At 35.1% G+C, this 17,364-nt stretch overlaps 1 protein-coding gene and 1 pseudogene across 3 annotated transcripts in view; both read right to left on the reverse strand.

Annotated features, from left to right (window-relative positions):
- LOC145260644 (ligand of Numb protein X 2-like) overlaps positions 1-17,364 on the reverse strand; it is a 432,919-nt gene that overhangs the window by 195,121 nt on the left and 220,434 nt on the right. The gene's annotated exons all lie outside the window — the stretch shown is intronic.
- LOC145260820 (U2 spliceosomal RNA) lies at positions 15,833-16,060 on the reverse strand (annotated as a pseudogene).

The following is a 17,364-nucleotide window of genomic DNA, read 5'->3' on the forward strand; positions in this document are numbered from 1 at the left end:
TTGTGATGTAAGGCATTAACTTTATTCAAAATCGTATATTCCTTCTTTTATCGGATTTTTCGATTATTGATACATATTGAAGACATTCCGATATAAAAACTATCAGGCACATAAAGTACATTTGTGTGAAATTAAAAAAAAAAAAAAAAAAAAAAAAAAAATTCAGTTCAACTGTTTAGGAGTCCATAGGAAACTCACTCACAAAGTTCATTATATATATATATATATATATATATATATATATATATATATATATATATATATATATTCTTCCGAACATTGTTTCTAGGAATGGAAGCTGTCCATACTACAAATTTCCATTTTTTTTTTTTCAACGTATTTCATTTTCATTGCAAAACTTTTTTTGTAACCAAAAGCGGAGGATCGCTTGAAATATCAAAATAAAATATTAAATCCAAAAAATAAGTTTTCATGCTTCAAAAAACCTTCATAACTTTGAAATCAATATATATATATATATATATATATATATATATATATATATATATATATATATATATATATATGCCTGTCTCCATATTTGCAAACTAAAAGTCAGAGTTGCGCTAGAGGCCTCAAATGATTGGATTTTTTACGAGCTGTTCTTTTGTGGGGGTTTAGCCCGTTAAAATTGTTTTTAAATGGGTGAAAAAAAAAAAAAAAAAAATAAGGGGGTCAAAATTAAAAAAAAAAACAAAACCAAAAAAAAAAAAAAAAAGGGGGGTCTAAATTTTAAAAAAAAAAAAAAAAAAAAAAAAACGCTAAACTTTTTCTACATTCATCTTAGTTTATTTTTTAATCGGTTCATATGCGTGTCACGTTGGTATAGTGGTAACGTCACCAGCTTTAAATGCTAGTTTTGATTTCGATTCAACCTAATGGCACCTAAATACTTTTTTTTTAACTTTTGAAATCACAACACTATAATAATATATACGAAATCTGGGAAAATTAAAATATATTTAAGCGTATTTTACGGTCGGGCAGGGCTAGTGTGTGTATATATATAATGGTAGAAATCAGCCTAAATTCTCGCCCTAAAACTGAAGACTCACTACTCAAAACAACGAGGTATCACAAAAAGGCTGATTGGGAAGCCATCAGGGAGCTCATCAGAGATGCCCCATGGCAAAATATCTTTACTCTTCCAGCAGAACAGTGTGCAAATGAGACAACTGAATGGTTCAAAACTGCTATTGAAGCACATGTTCCCGCACGGAAATTCTATAGCAAGCCCCACTCTCCCTAATGGTTTACTTCTGCTTGTGCAGCTGCCATTTGTCAAAGGCAGCATGCGTTCCGCAGATTCAACCGACATAAGTCCAGCTCAAATAAACAGAAGTTCATGGAAGCTAGAAATAATTGTAAGAGAGTGATAGAGACAGCTAAGACAGATTACTCTGAAACCACCAGAAAGCGCATCGAAGCACAGAAATTAGGAACCCAGGATTTTTGGAAAATCTACAACAGCGTAGTTAATAATGGACAGTCAACTATTCCCCCACTAACAAACAATCATGAGGTTGCTTGCACGGCAACTGACAAGGCTAATCTGCTTGCCAGTCGGTTTGCCTCAAACTCCACACTGAACTCGGTACACCACTCACTCCCTGATTTTCCTCTGCGAACAGACGCCACACTTGACGATTTGAAAATCACCCCTTCTCAGGTACATGCTATTATAAAAAACCTAGACACCTCAAAAGCATGTGGACCAGATCTCATCCCGGCTGTGCTATTAAAAAAATGCTCTGCCGAGGTTGCTCCAGTTCTGTCCAAACTTTACAATAAATGCCTTACCGAATCTTGTTTTCCCGACTGCTGGAAAACCGCCTCTGTGGTACCAGTCTTCAAGAATTCTGGTGAAAGAACTGACCCACTAAATTATCGCCCCATTAGCCTCCTCCCGCTTTTCGCCAAAATATTTGAGTCCTTAGTAAATCAAGCCCTAGTCCAGCACCTAACAGCTGCTAAACTCCTGACTGACAAACAATATGGATTCAGGCAAGCCCGTTCAACAGCAGATAACTGTAGTTTCTGAACGTATATACCGTTCATTGGATAAAACAGGGGAGGGTAGAGCGGTGGCCCTTGATATATCTAAGGCTTTTGACAGGGTATGACACGATGGTCTTCTAAGGAAAATTAGTCCATATGGAATCACTGGAAGAATTCATAATGTAATTAAATCCTTCTTAAGTAATAGAAAAATCAAAGTTGTCCTCGACGGACGTACATCCAAACAATATGACATAAATGCGGGAGTACCTCAGGGGTCTATCCTTGGACCTCTATTATTCCTGATATTCATAAACGACCTCCCTGATAAAATTGTTTCGGAGATGGGTATATTTGCCGATGACACCACTCTCTATAACAGATATGAGGGGAAAACAAATGAACACATATCCAAGGAAATGGCAGAAACACTAGAGGATGACCTCCAATCCATAGTGGAATGGGGACAAAAATGGTTGGTCACATTCAATGCTGCTAAGACTAAGCTTTTTTCCTTTAATAACTACAAGAAACCTTCTCTACCACCAATAGCAATGGCCAAGAACACATTGCCTGAAAGTACTTCTTTTAAACTCCTCGGCCTAACGTTTACAGGGAATATGAACTGGAATAGATACATTGAGAGCATTGCCAAGGCTGCTGCAAGGAAGGTTGGCTCCCTCTACCGTGCTAGAAAACTACTTATGCCTGACAGTATCCTATACCTCTATAAGGCTACCATTCGCCCATGTATGGAGTACTGTTGTCACATCTGGGCTGGTGCATCTGCTGCTTGTCTCTCGCTCCTGGACAGGGTTCAAAAGAGTCGCCAACCTGATAGGTCCTGAACTGTCATCTAGGCTTCAACCTCTGTCCCATCGACGAGATGTTGCATCCCTCTGCCTGTTCTACAAATACTTTAATGATGAATGCTCTGACGAACTGCAAACACTTGTACCTCCCCGACGTAACTACCTCCGACAAACCCGACAAGCTACTAAGTCTCATCCCTTTACAGTAGAAATCCCTAGGTGCAAGAAAGCCTTTTACTCCAATAGTTTCTTCCCCAGAACTGCGGGTCTTTGGAACTCCCTTCCGGGATTCTGCTTTCCCAACTGCAATGATATGCAGAAGTTCAAGTGTAATGTTAACAAATATCTTTCTACTCTTCTCTCTTCATAATGACCCCGCTAATTAAGTCCCTAATAGTAGCCCCCTGCTTCAAAGTGGCACTGTGCCTTGTTTGGGGTGAAAATTGAATAAATATATATATATATATATATATATATATATATATATATATATATATATATATATATATATATGTGTGTGTGTGTGTGTGTGTGTGTGAGGGTTTTTATTAAGTAAAGAATAATTAAATTAATATGCTTGATCTACTCTGTGAAAGTTCACCTATCGTTGGTAGGTTCGGAACCACGATGGCTGAGAGAGCCCTGTATCGATTAAACAAGACAGGAAAGCATTTTGGGATTTTTGTACTGACAAGGTCAAAAAGAACGATGTTTTTTGGGGGGTTTTGTTTGTTTGTTTGTATGGAGCGAGTCTCTTGGTTGTCATCTTTGATCTCAAATGACGGTTCCCAACATAGAATAGATGGAGGCCTAAAAAATCTGAATAAAAATTCCAGTATTAAAAGGAGGGGGAAAAAAAAAGAAAAAAAAAAAAAAGTGAGCGGTGTTGGGAGGAGAGAGGGGGGTTCAGCACATGTATCTTCCACGTCAAACTGTCAATTCGAGAGAAGCAACAGTAGACGACGCGGCATCAGGGCCGCCCTGCCTTCAAGAATTTGAACAACGAGAACAGACTTCTCAAGCAGAATCAGATTTGAAGAAACTTTCGGAATGACATCAAACGAATCCCAGGATACACGTGCATTTCTCTTTGGACAGAATTTGGCAGATCCGCTACTACTGGTACTACGACTACTCTAACAATCTGGAAAGATTGCAGCATTTTCAGAGGAGTTCTCTGATAGAGTTCTTACAGTTAGTGCTGTGTTAGGGATTCATAGTTAATTTAGTTTTTTTTATTTATTCTTTTATTTTTTTTTTACATAGGCATCACCACTTATCAAGGCCAAGAGGCCACTCGAGGATAAGGGTTAAAGAGTGTACAGTAGACAATTGGACAATATAGTAATCGTTAATAATGGAAATTCGGTAAATTTGTTAACTTAGTGGAACGGCTCATCAAGAACTTGTTTATGTTAGACTTGAAGACAACCATATTGTAGTCAGCTGGAAAGCAGGAAAATGGAAGACAATTCCACAGGCGTGCAGTTCTAAGAAAGGAGCTTTGTTTATGGAATCTACGTTTAGGTTTAGGCACAGATAAAGAGTTGGGGGAATTATTGATAGTGTTTTCTGCTAGACGAGTGTTTCTTGTGAAAGTTTAGCGAGGGGGGGACCATAGACTGAAGCTCAGACGAGCACTTGCCATGAAAATAACGATAAAGCAGAGACAAACTCGCAACATCTCTCCTGTGAGAAAGCGGTTGCAGGGAAGAGAAAAGGACATCCCCTACGAAGCTATGAACTCTATCAAGGCAGATTAAGTCCTTTCTAGCAGCTCTTGGCCAGATGTGGCAACAGTACTCCATCCTTGGACGTACCTGGCTCTTATATAGGTAGAGAATTGCATCAGCAGTGAGATATTTACTGGATCGATAGAAGGATCCGACCAGTGTTCCAGCGGTCTTGGCAACGGATTTAATGTACATATTCCATTTCAGATCAGGAGTGAAGGTCAAGCACATAAGCTTGTCAAAACAGAGCCTCTCCAAGACCATTCATTTCAATTGATGCCAGATTGGGATCAGAGTGTTGATGATGTAAAGATAAAAGCTTGGTTTTAGATGCATTAAAAGTAACAAGTTGAGTTTGTTCAAAGGTTAGGATGAGAGATGCACTAGGGTTGCAGTCAGGAGTCAAAGGCTTTTAGAAGGATTTGGGGTGCAACTCGGACAGATGACATCAGAGCCGAAATCAGATTTTTTTTTTTGATCTACGAAGAATCAACAGAAAACCTGAATAAAAAAAATTCTATCAAACATTTTTTTTTTTAATTAATAAACCGATTATTCTTAATTTCTTTTTTTTTTTTTTTTTTTTTAATTATTCCAAGATATTTGATAGATTTTAAAATAAGGAGTTGAAGTTCGTGTTTGAATTTTGGCATTTTTGAAGAGCTCGAGTCAGAATTTTTATTTTTAGTCTGAGTCAGAGAATTTTTTAGGTGGTTGGAGCGAGTTCGAGTCAGAATTTTATTCATTTATTTTTTTATTTTATTTCATTTTTGGGAGTGGGTCGAATCAGAATGTTTTTTTTAGGAGACAGTCCGGGTCAAATTTTTTTGTTTTTGTTTTTTTAAGAGTTGTAGTCAGAATATTTCAGTTTCGTCTCCGCAACTCTGTATGATACAATAAGAAAATCATCTTTTTTCTAATTGAGGGGTAAAAGATATATACATATACATTATATATATAAATACACACAAGAATGCAATTTTAATAACATATTTAAAATTTTTTTTTTTTTTTTAGTGCTATAGAATTAAAAGTGCAAAAAATCCGCCTCGAAAATCCATTAAACAGAGAAACTCTTCTAAAAATCGTCTGTAATTACTAAGGCTAGGACAACAGCATATTCTTTTCCTTGTTTTGACTCTCGAGTGTGTATCCCTTGATATCTTATATGCTTGTATATAGAGTGATGTGGTTCTCGGTTGATTAACTGTGTCGAATATATACTCGAGAGTCAAAGCAATGATAATATTCTATTGTTAAAGTCCTAGTAATCACACACTCAAACAGTTTACCAAACCCACCCTCATTCCCAACTTATATTTTACGAGTCACCACTTATCAAGGCCTGAAGGCCATTCGAGGATAAGGATTAATGAGTGTAAGGCGATCAGTGAGACAATGACCGGTAGTGATGGAAATTAGGTAAAATTTGATTATTTAAGGGGGCAGCCCAACAAGAATTTGTTAACATTGGACTTGAAAATGACCATGTTATAGTCAACTGGAAAGCAGGCCAACGATACGAATTTCCATAGAAGGGCAGCTTTAGGAAAGAAACTTTCTTTATGAAATTTGTGTTCAGATTTAAGCACGGAGAGTGAGGAATTTTTTTTTTTTTCAGATAAAGTGAAACTCACCCAAAGTTTGCTACAAAATAAGCCAGTTCGAATTTGTCTATTGTAACATTTTTGGTTTTACTTAATGAAAGGAAATTGGTGTCCATTTTTTTTTCTATTTTTAACAAACTACACTTGTTCTTGATCGACAGATGGTACTCATTTCATTTCTAAAAGTTTTCGCCATAAAAATGCATTTTTTTTCAATAAAATACGCGATTATGAAAATTTCTAACAAAAAAAAAAGGGTGAAACAAAAAACGCAAACAAAAAGCAAGAAAAAACAAAAGAAAAAAGACAAAAAAAAAAACAAAAAAAAAAAAACCTGTTACCAAAAGTAATTAAAGTTACTTTGTTACTTGCCTCTCTTCACGAACACGAAATCAACATATGATACGAAACCTCATATCTAGAATCCTTATTCCAATTTTGATTAAAATTAATTATGTAATTTTGATTCCAAAAATGTCAAAAATTAAAGACTGAAGGGATCTCAGGGAATTTCACTTAATTGGTGTCTAATGGTGACTGATCACATTTTGTGTAAATCTGAACAATCTGCGCATGTATTACCCCCCCCCATATCATGCCATATTAAAACCCTTTAATATCATGCTCCCTAAAACACTTTAAAATACTACAAGGAAACTGATTTTTGGAATATATTTCTTAATTGATATCTAATATGAATTAGATATCTGAATTCCCTCCCCCTTTTTCATAAAACTAAATTAAGCTAAATATAACTCACATTTGGCTCCTTATGCCTGGCAGCTGTGTTTCAAAATTCATAATGATCGGTCAAAAGAAATATCATGTCCAAACATACGTAACTTACGTAGCATTTCGATTTTTTGGATTACTGTTTTCATTTTTTTCATGTTTTGGTTGATGTAACCTCCGACCTTCTTCAGGTGTATCTTGTTGACTTAAGAATCTTTTTGTCAAACTCAGGAATTTGTATGGAATTTGGAATATGGCGCAGCGGATAGAGCACTTGGTAAAGCTCAGTTGTAAAAGTTACACTCTTCTGGAGGTTAAAGGTTCAATCCTCAATGCAGTCATCACCCTAAAAATACAATTGCAATGAAACGAAAGCATGTTCCTATTTACAATGTCTCCCCACGGGACAGAGTTAGACACCAGGGTCGTTTTTTAATGTAGAGAAAAGGAACAACAAAAAAAAAAATTGTCTCAGTCGTGAAGGATTTCTCCTCCACTGATGGAACAAGAAATTGAAGTGCAGCATCTGAAGAACAGATACTACACTTTGATCTGGACCCGAAAAAGAGTTCTGCTCGAAATTCTGTGCAGATCCTCGGAGTGCGCCAAGATACATCTGAAGAAGGTCAAGAGGTTACATTGACCGAAACGTATGGAAAAGAACACTCAAGATGAGAGCAGTAGCCCGAAGAATACGAGATTGGTAATTTTTATATGGAACTCTGCTGACTTTTTTCTGCTTCAATTTAAGGCAATTCAGTCATAGATGCAAATATAGCCACTTCTACAAAATAGCTATCTCTCGCCTCCGTTCAGCAACTCTTCGGCTCACACCAACACAATAGTAGTATGCATCGGTTATAGACAAGATTGTCTCCTTCCTCTTTCCCCATGTTAAGATTGGCTTTCTTGTCCGCTTGACCGTATCTATTTATTCAGTCAAATCGAGAGTAGAAACCGGAAGTTAAAAAGAAAAGACAATCTCGATTATAACTTATGGGTCTGTTTGATCTAAAAAGGTCATCCTCCTAGGCTTTGTCTCCTTCTTTTGAGGGAGGAAAGCTTGTCTTACTGTTTATCGTCCGAGGTACCTCTAACGGGAAATGCTGAAAGGTCCGATCAAAAAGGTTTTTGCATTCACCCAGGCAATTATCTCTTACCTAAGAAGTGGAGGGGAGTGGGATTTCCCCTCTATTTTTAACTCATCTCGTCTCTGAGTGAAAAGTGCAGGTAAATAAACATTTCTCTAGTGAGGGCACCTCAGGTGACAGGAACACATCCCTGTTCTCCGAATGGAGGAGAGAAAACTACGGAGGAGGATCTTCAGAACAAGAACAGGAGATATCTCTGGTCACTTGACTTAACTTGGCACGCATGTCAGAAGCAGAGGTGCATCATTGAATGACTATGTAGAAAAATAAATTCCGAAGCACAAAAGGTTGCTCGTTTTAGTAGTACCACTCCTGTATTCATAGCTCTTCAACTTTAAGTTAAAAAAAAAAAAAAAAAAAAAAAAGGCTTTACTTTTGAAACGACCCTTGTACTGTTATTTGAACAATTCAAAGGTTCTAAAATCACTTTCAAAACTCACGTCTACAACAAAATGACAATAACCAGTATTTAAAAAATGATCCATAGTTAATATTCTCGTTACGTCTAACCACACTGAGGAGTTGTGAAACGACCAAACAACTTTCTATGAAAAACTATATTTTCCATACGCATACACATATATTAGAAACATACTTTTCTCATGGTGCGTGTGTGTGTGTATATATATATATATATATATATATATATATATATATATATATATACAAACACACCATGAGACAAGTATGTTTCTAATATATATATATATATATATATATACACACATATACACAGCATTAATTATTCTTTAAAAAACAATGATAGAATTAATTCACATTGATAAATTAAAAAAAAAAAAAGGCTTTACTTTTGAAACGACCCTTGTACTGTTATTTGAACAATTCAAAGGTTCTAAAATCACTTTCAAAACTCACGTCTACAACAAAATGACAATAAACTATATTTTCCATACGCATACACATATATTAGAAACATACTTTTCTCATGGTGCGTGTGTGTGTATATATATATATATACATATATATATATATATACACACACACACACATATACACAGCATTAATTATTCTTTAAAAAACAATGATAGAATTAATTCACATTGATAAATTAAAAAAAAAAAAAATTTTTTACCTTTATTTTTTTTAATACAGACTAGTGAGACCTGTGGAAATTCCCCAGTGGCATCTTTCATATATAATATATTGCTGCTGGTCATTCTGTGGACGTTCAGCATGAGTGGAAAACTCGCGATATTATTGTAGCTCTTTTGTTAAAACTATAAAAGTATTTATCTAAGTAATCTGGTTTATATAGTGTCAGAATATATCTGCTAATTACGGTTTATCTCCAACATCCTTACAGGAGTCTGTGACATATTTCCATTGTATGGACGCCCGGCGCGAACAGAAACCCCACAATATCATTAGACCATCTTTAGCCAGGAGATCAAGAAGATATATTTTAGTTTCACGTGCGACCCAAAATTGAATCATTTGTATTTTTTACATAGCGTGTTTGATGATCAGGAGATCCTATTTATTAAAAAAAAGATGATAACAGTTTATAACATATGACAAACATTGAATTAGCATATCTATATACTAATTTAATGTTTGTAGTTGGTTATCACCTTTTATCTCCCTTTTAATAAATAGGATCTCTCGACCAGATAATTTGCAATCTAGAAGCCATGACACACGTACGTACGTTAAAGGTATTAATATATAGATACCTTAATATTTCTTATTATTTGATATGTGTTTTGTTGAATAACTGTACTAAAAACAACTCCTCAGAGACGAACGGATGCTCCTAAAAAAAAAAAAAGAAAAAAAAAAAAAGAAAAAAAAAAGAAAACTGCTAGAAAGGTTCTTATATCGAACTAGCCTGTGTACCCGGCATTGCCCAGGTGTTTGAAGGTCTGTGTTGAGCACAAAAAAAGTGGTAGTAAGTAGGCAGGCACGGAAAAGAAAGACGTGACGTGTTTGCTGTTGTGTCCATCGCCAAACCGGAAGTGCCGTAGGCTTATATTAAGGCTAGACAATAAAAAAGAGGCAATGACTCGAGAAAATATCGGCGAAAAAAAGCGACCCCTCCCCATAGAAAACTGCCCAGTTGAGGGTGAAGGAATTAATCTTTTTAGCTAATTTTTCGATATTTGTTGTCCGAAGGGTCGAGCTTTAAAACGATACTGATCTCGTGAAAATTCGTCGCCTCTGTCGAAAGTTTTATACATACATACATTTAAACAGACAGGTGTGATTTATATTATAGAATAAAAAAAAAAAAAAAAGAAACGAGGAAAAAAGAATATATATATATATATCATAAGCAATGACTGGGAGGATAGTCTCATGATAAACAAATATACTATGCCTCCTCCAAAATCAGGAGGTAATGCCTGGGAAAATTATCACATGGCAACAACATATACTAAAATCACGCATTAAATTATAAGTACATTCATAAACCGTCCCCACAAGTAATTAAACTTGGTTCGTTAACCATTTAAATACTCTCATACTCTTCATCTTTCAAATGACAATTATTTCATCTTAATAACCCCTATCCTTGAGTGCATTTTGGCTTTGATAAGTGGTATTATATCGTCCGAAGTGGCATTCACTTTGAGCAGGTTGACCTGGCTCAACGTTGCTTAATGATATAACGAGAAATTATGTTGCGTATGATAAACGATGATTCAGAAGTAAAAATAAAAAAAAAAATTTCAATCAAAACGAATTGCAGGATGGAACGATAAAATTGTCATCCTAGAAAAGACGACATGATTCCATTTCTGTTTGATAAAAAACGTTTTTTTTTTTTTTTTTTTTTTTTGTGCAGACCTTCTACGAGTTGGTCAGTTGTGTTCAAACCCCAAGAACGATAGAAGCTTTCTATTATGCGTTGAAGTGACACAATGTTCGAACAAGTGAGAGCAGAGATTCGCTGCTGTTCAACTCGCTCTCTACCGATCTAAGTTATAACAGGACCATTGCCAGCACTCTCAAAATACATCGCTGGATTGCCACAAATAACAGAAACGTGCCCAGGGTGATGAAAAAGTTTCCGGCCACGGTTATGATCTTTGGTATGGTTTATAGTGAGAGCCACATCATGCCACCTCACATCTGCTTAAGAGTGTGGCAATCACCTGGTGCAATCAGGTGGCTGCTGGTAGACCCTGGGTGTGGCAGCAGGACTCTGCAACGGCCCACGAGTCCAGAGAGGCCCCGGCTTAATTTCAGAAGGAGTGCTACAATTTTGTACCCTTCTTCAACATGGCCCCCAGTCTCCACCAACCTAAACCCACTGAACTACTTCGTTTGATCATACGTTGAGAACATCACCAACATGACCTCCCACAACACCTAAGGTAGCCTGATTGCCGAGCTCCTGCCGGCACTTCTGGAGAAGCATGCTCCCAGTTCCAAACTCGTATCGAGGCAGTGATTGAGGCTGAAGGCGGCTACATTGAATAGATGTCAACTCTAATACATAATCAAGTACCAGAACCAGTGTCGTTTTTTTTTCTCATGCACTCATGACTCACCACTTATCAAAGCCTTAAAGCCATTCGAGGATTTAATAATTAAGGAGTTGATTAGGTGGAGAGTGAGACAAACCTGTAAGGATGAGTAACGGTTGTTAAAATTGGACAGAATTCGATTATTTGAAGAGGATGGCTCAACAAGTACTTGTTTACATTCGACTTGAAAACGACTATGCTGTAATCAACTGAGAAACAGCCCAGTGATACTGTGTTCCACAGACGAGCAGTTCTTTAAAAGAAACTTTGCTTTGGTTTTAGGTACACAAAGGACAATTATGTACAATGGTTGTAGGTAGACGAGTTTCTTTGTTAATGTTTTACAAGAAACCAAAGATTGGAGATCAGTCGAGCAGATACCATGAAAAACAATAATAGAGTAGATCAATGTTTTCCAACCTGTTTACCTTCCAAGGAACACCTACACAAGCAAAGTTTTGGTAATGTTATTTATTTCTCCTTCATAATACAAATATCTTTTCCTTATAACCGGTTTAAGTATTAAAAAAAGTTGTCTTTAAAAATTTATTGACAATTTTTTTTTTTTTTTGGGGGGGGACCATTTTTCTGACAATTAGACAAATCACATAACTGGTTTATTTTTTTTTAAGTTTATTCATAATTCCATACATGTATGAGAAAATTAGGTTTGCAAAAAAGAGAAAAGGGAAAAGAAAAGAAAAGAAAAAAGAAAAAGAAAAGGAAAAAATAATTGGACAAAGTAAAAAAAAAAAAAAAAAAAAAAATGCATTTGTACAAATGTGCAAAAGTTTATTAATATCTCTTAAAGGAACCCTTGGCAAGCAATGTTGAAAAACCTTGGAGTAGATTAAAGATTAGCAACGTCTCTTCTGTGAAAATAAAAAATTGCACCCCCACCAGATTTTATAGCCTGCTAAAACAGGAAAGGGTGCTCTGAGCGAAACCTTTCAATGTATGTCAACAGTACTCCATCTTAGGACGCATTTTCTTTCTTAATATATCTATAAACAATCAAGTCGTATACGAAATGTATCACTTCTTATAAACAATAGAAATAGACTTGGAGGTCAGAGAACGCATCGGTCGAAGCAAGCGTAAGTGAAAAATAAGTAACAACGGCAATAAATGGAAGAAAACAATTCCAAAATAAATTCAGAGGTTGCTGCTTTTTGTTTTAAAAAATATTTGCTGCTTTTTGTTTTAAAAAATATTTGCTGCTTTTTGTTTTAAAAAATTTTTGTTGCTTTTTTTATTTTGAAAAATTTTGTTGCTTTTTTGTTATAAAATTTACAGCTTACCCCCACGCCGTCAAAAGCAAAATTAAAAATGAGATTTTTTTTTCCGCGCAAGTCAACAATATAAAAAATTTAAAGAAAAAAAGAATTGTCTTCAAAAATGGGGGATCGGCGTCGCTTAACTATAAAAGTTTTACGTAAAATGGTCATCCTTTTTCTTTATCCCGTGGCATAGGGCAGAACGAGTCATGATATATATATATATGTGTGTGTGTGTGTATACTAGCAGGCCGCCCGGTGATGCCCGGTCATAAAATACTCACGATATATTTTAATTAATGCAGAATTCTTATGTATTATGAACAGAAATACAGTATGTATTAAACGTAACGTTAAATTCCTTAAAAAAATAAAATAAAGAAAAACGGAAAGAAACTGAGACATGTGCAAACGAGTATTATGTTTTTCTAAACGGTTCATTTCTTGTAAGTAAAAAAAAAAAAAAACTCGAGCTGAGATCGAAAGCAAAACCTAAAGACGTCAAGTACGATAATTATTATGCGAACTTGCCACGACCTTTAAAAGGTGTTTTCAAACCTACTTATTCTTAAAATAAGGAAGCTGTCATTTTTCATGACTGTGCTTGTGAAACAGTTGACAAACAGATAAAAATCTGATGATTCCCACGTACCAATTTTGACCCCCTAACAGCTCTTTTTCAGGATGAAAACCGATTAAAAACTTTTCCACGTATCTTAATACACTATATACTAATCTCAAGCGTGTAGATAAAAAAAATCGTTGAATATCTAGGTTGAGAATTGTCCTCACACACACACACATATATATATATATATATATATATATATATATATATATATATATATATATATATATATATATATATATATATATTATATATATATTTTTCTAAACGGTCACCAATAAATACATTTAAAAAACCTTAATACTACTAGTATATTTATGATATTTTTTTAAGGGTCTTTATTTTGAAACTGGGCACTTTTTGTTTCAAAGTGAATAAACGTTTTAAAATGAGTTAAATCACACATACACAAAAAAAAAAAAAATTATCCGGATATGTGAAAGAGTAACTTATCTTGCCTTCGGTAACATTCATTTGTTGTATATTTGTTTTTTTTTTTTTGACAACTTTTTTGCTTTGTTGGCGTACTTCAAAAATGACCGCTCATTTTACGAATAGAACATAAAAAGCGGGAAGTATTACTTTCGAGAAAATGGGATTATTTAAGTTGGAAATTAATTCATAACATTTGTTTTTGTATCCTATTTTTTTCTCCTAGAATTTGGTGTTGGTAATTACTTGGACAACATTGAAATGCATTCTTGTAGTAGCAGTGTAGTATCTGTTTTGATGTAATACTTCGTCTTTTCTGTTCTCGATCAATGGAGAAATCGTTCATAACTGAGACAATGTTTTTGTTCTTATCCAGAGTGCCTCTTTTTGGGGAACTGGATTTTCTCCACATTAAAAATCGCCCTTGTGGGTAGACAACTAAATAGGAACATTGAAACGGATTCTATTTCTTGGACTTCGAGTCAAGATCATAGTGTAGTATCTGATCTGATGCTACACCTTCACCTTTTCTGGATAAATTCTTCATGGCAGACTTTTTTTGTTGTTCCTATCCAGAGTGCCCCTTTTAGGGGAACTGGATCTTCCCCACATTAAAAAAAAACAGCTCTGTGTCTAACTTTAACCTCATGGGTAGTTAACTAAATAGGAACGCTGACTTGTAAGTCCCAGACAAATTATCGTTTTGCCGTCGATTTCAACTGAACCGTAGGAAGGCCATTTTACCAATCAGGATCTCTGAACCATGAAATCAACTTTCAAGATGAATGAAATAAATGAGCAGACAACGTAACAATACGTAAAATTGGACAGGTGATACGTCATTGTATCTTTTCTGTAGATTTCTATCACCCCCCCCCCACATAATTTTTTTTTTTTTAAACCTAAAATATATATCGCTTTGAGTAAAACTGTAGTTTAGTGGCCTCCTGCACATCACGCGATTTAAAACTTGTTTACATACGATGTTTTTTTTTTTTTTGTTTTTTTTGTTGTTAATTATTGAGGAACCATTTTAGGTACGGACAATAATGGCGGGGAAAAAAGATAGTGGGACATAGTTTTGAAAGCCGGTTTATCATAATTTTTTTGTAGGTTTCTGACTACTTTTTGATTGTATTTGAAAGATTAAAGCCTAAAGTTGATTTCCAAAAGGGGGGGGGGATATTTGTACAGCTGAAAAAAAAAAAGTTATAATGAAAAATGTTTTCACGGCGACATTCGGAAACTGACAAGTTCAGCTAAATTTTGAAGTTAAATAAATTCATTCTAAAAATCCTTTGAAAGATAAATGTTAGTTTTCTGTGTCTATTTTCAAAGATAATTAGTAAAATCCTAAGATATTGAATCAAAAAAAAAAAAAAAAAAAAAAGAAAACTTGTTTTTATTTCACTTTGTTATTTATTGCTAAATTCTGCAATTCAGAAGCTTAACTCATTGTTCTAAGAAAGCTAACTATTTATACTGGGAATGGTAAGAAAAAAAAAAGAAGATTTTTTTCCTAACTACTTCACTTAACTACTGTTCTCATTGTGAGTGTGATTGTTACAACGTTTCGGTCGGAATAACCTCGAACCATCTTCAGATGAGTCCGCAAGGACCCGTGGCGCAGTGGTTAGAGTCCTGGGAAAAATCAATTGTAAAGGTGATATTCTCCTGAAGGTTGAAGGTTCAATCCTCAGTGTGGGCGACCGAAAAATACATTTGCAAATAACTTAGGACCTCTATCCAGTCATGGCTGATGGAACAAGAGCATGCTACCCCCCGTAAAGTAAATAAAGGGTTCCGTTCGAAACTTCGTCCAAATTCCCGAGTTCGACAGAAACATTCCCGAGTTCGACAAGATACATCTGAAGAAGGTTGGAGGTTATATCGACCGAAACGTTGTGAAAAATCACACTGAAGATGAGAACAGTAGTCCGATGAATAATATGAATAACCAATCCTCATCTCAAAAATTCACAAACGTTACTTCATTTAATGTACCTATTTACTTATGCCTCCCCACGGGACAGAGTTAGACACCAGGGTCGTTTTTTAACGTGGAGAAAAGGTACAAAAATAAAAATTGTCTCAGTCGTGAAGGATTTCTCCTCCACCGAAAGAGAACAAGAAATTGAAGTGCAGCATCCGAAGAACAGATACTACACTTTGATCTTGACCAAAAGGCCAAGAAATTAATGTAATAAAGTTTCATAACATTAACAAAAATGTAAAATGCGACGGTATTGTAATTTGTATTAAATTATTCAAATAATTGTAAATAAGAATGATTTTTTTTTAACTACTTTATGAATGACACAAAATTGTTATTACTATTTTTTTCATTCATCATAATACTATCGATGACACATTATTCCGACGTTGTCCAGGATCGAATGATGACCAACGAATGTTTCACACTCTTATGTTTTTATTGTCATCAAAATCGGTGAAATCGCCTATTTTTCAATCACATCGATTGATTGCCTGTTCTAGTTCGGGGCCCATAGCGATGCAATGCACCGGGAGGCAGCTTCACATGCCTCCCCGCAGTGACTTAGTTCACAATACACTGTAGCCTACATTGCACCGTAAAGAACCTACTGTTGATCTTATATATAATGGCTTGAATTAAAGTTTAAAATGCAAAAAATCAAGATTCAACTGTGCTCTAAAAAGAAACATTTATTTCGAACGTGCCCCTGTCATATCAAAGAACCTATTGATGATTTTATATGCCGGGCATTTCCCGCTTACGTGGTAATAAAACTTCTCAAATGCACTTGTAAAACCGTGTTAACTTTGATCAAAATCGCCTGTTCCTTCTATCATTGGATTTTTTCGATCATCGATACTTATCGAAGCCATTCCGAGACAAAACCTATCTTAGAACACTGCCAGGCACACGAAGTACCTTTGTGAAATTTCATAAAAATCCGCCCAGCTGTTTCAGATCCATAGGGAACACGAAGTTCCTTTTATATAATAGTCCATAAAAGAAACAAAACTTTACTGTTTATAGATGAGGGGGTCCATTTTACACACCCATAGAACCCCTTTTATTTCTTTTGCGATTTTTAAAGATAGTTAACAAAAGTGACAAAATAAATATACAACAAATAAATGTTACCAAAGGCAAGCTAAGTTACTCTTCTACCTACCTAGATAAGTTTTTAGTGTTTACTGATTTAGCTTATTTGAAAGCGTTTATTTACTTTGAAAGAAAAGTAGTATCAAGTCTCGGGTTACAACAAAAAGCCATGTGAACCGTCGATAATCGCTAAAAAGTTGAAAATCAAACATTACATTTTCACACAACAGGTGGGATTTATTAGACGAGTCGCAGTAGCATTTCGTCTCATTTTCGATTTTTAACCGATTATCGAGGGTCAGACTGGCTATAACAAGACCACTATTCTTTTTCGCTCTGACTCAGACTTGACACTAATTTTGTTTCAAAGTAAACAAACGCTATAAAATAAGTCAAAATACAAAATAGCTTA

The sequence above is a fragment of the Euprymna scolopes genome, chromosome 36 (genome assembly GCF_053919585.1).
Source record: "Euprymna scolopes isolate OS-2025 chromosome 36, ASM5391958v1, whole genome shotgun sequence".
Classification (NCBI taxonomy): Eukaryota; Metazoa; Mollusca; class Cephalopoda; order Sepiida; family Sepiolidae; genus Euprymna; species Euprymna scolopes.